This window comes from Trichechus manatus, unplaced genomic scaffold (assembly GCF_000243295.1).
Source record: "Trichechus manatus latirostris isolate Lorelei unplaced genomic scaffold, TriManLat1.0 scaffold00072, whole genome shotgun sequence".
NCBI lineage: Eukaryota > Metazoa > Chordata > Mammalia > Sirenia > Trichechidae > Trichechus > Trichechus manatus.
The window spans coordinates 4239500-4241329 of NW_004444008.1; positions in this window are offsets into that span (position 1 = coordinate 4239500).

The following is a 1830-nucleotide window of genomic DNA, read 5'->3' on the forward strand; positions in this document are numbered from 1 at the left end:
TAATTCAAAGGCATCAATTCTTCTCCAAACTTCCTTATTCACTGTCCAGCTTCTGCATGCAAATGAGGTGATAGAAAATACCATGGCTTGGTTCAGGTGCACCTTAGTCCTCAAAGTGACATCTTTGCTTTTTAACACTTGAAAGAGGTCTTTTGCAGTAGATTTGCCCAATGCAATATGTCATTTGATTTCCTTTTTTTTCCCCCTATTTTTTAAAATTGTGATTTAGGTGGAAGTTTACCGAGCAAATTAGTTTCTCATTAAACAGTTAATACACAAATTGTTTTGTGCGTTTGTTGCCAACTCTGCGATGTGTCAACACTCTCCCCTTCTCCACCCTGTGTTCCCTGTTTCCATTCGTCCAGTTTTCCTGACCCCTCCTGCCTTCTCGTCTTTGCTTTAGATGGGCTGATGTGTCTATTAGTCTTGTATACATTATTGAACCATGAAGCATGTCACTCACTTGTGTTACTGTTGGCCCTATAGACCTGTCTAATCTTTGGCTGAAGGGTAAACCTCAGGAGTGACTTCAGTACTGAATTAAAAGGTTGTCTGGGGCCATGCTCTCGGGGTTTCCCCAGTCTCTGTCAGACCAGCAAGCCTGGTCTTTTTTTCTTTTTTTGTGAATTTGAATTTTGTTCTACATTTTTCTCCCGCTCTGTCTGGGACCCCTTATTGTGATCCCTGCCAGAGCAGTCAGTGATGGTAACCAGACACCATCTAGTTGTTCTGGGCTCAGTCTGGTGGAAGGTGTAGTAATTGTGGTCCATTACTCCTTGAAACTAATTTTCCCTTGTGTCTTTGGTTTTCTCTATACTCCTTTACTCTACCCAGTAGATATATCTCAGATGGCAACTCACAGGCGTTTAAGACCTCAGATGCTACTCATCACAGTCCGATGTAGAACATTTTCTTTATAGACTGTTATGCCAACTGTGCTAGATGTCCCCCGAGACCATGGTCCTCAGCTCTCAGCCCAGTAGCTCAGTCCTTCAGGGTATTTGGATGTGTCTGCGAAGCTTTTAGGACTTTGTCCTGGTCAAACTGTGCTCACTTCTCCAGTATTGTGTACTGTCTTACCCTTCACCAAAGTGTCACTTGATTTCCTGACTGCTGCTTCCATAGGTGTCGATTGTGGATCCAAGTAAAATGAAATCCTTGACAACTTCAATCTTTTCTCCATTTATCATGATGTTGCTTCTTGGTCTAGTTGTGAGGATTTTTGTTTTCTTTATGTTGCAGTGTGATCCATAATGAAAGCTGTGGCTTTGACGTTCATCGCTAAGTGCTTCAAGTCCTCCTCGCTTTCAGCAAGCAAGGTTGTGTCATCTGTATATCACAGGTTGTTAATGAGTCTTCCTTCAGTCCTGATGCTGTATTCTTCTTCATATAGTCCAGCTTCCTGGATTATTTGCTCAGCAGCCACAGGTATAGGGGTTAGGATTCCAACACATATTTTGGGGGACACATAACAATCTAAAAAGAACCATAACAATCTAAAAAGAAGTTTGAGACTTGTGATCAAGAAACAATTCCTTGTAGGAATTTCTGCAAAAGTCCTTTTTTTTAGCTATTAAACAAGAAGCCTATTCCTTTCTCTGATGAATACAGCCAAGCAGCATTTGTTTTTCAGGTTTTGATTTTGGTTGGTGCATTAGTTTCCTACCATTGTTGTAGCAAATTACCACAAACTTAGTGTCTTCAAACAGCATGAATTTATTAACCAACAGTCTGGAGGGACTCACTGCACTACAATCAAGGTATTGGCAGGGCTACATTCTTTCTTGAGGCTCTAGGCCTTTTCCAGCTTCTAGAAGCTGTTTGCATTCC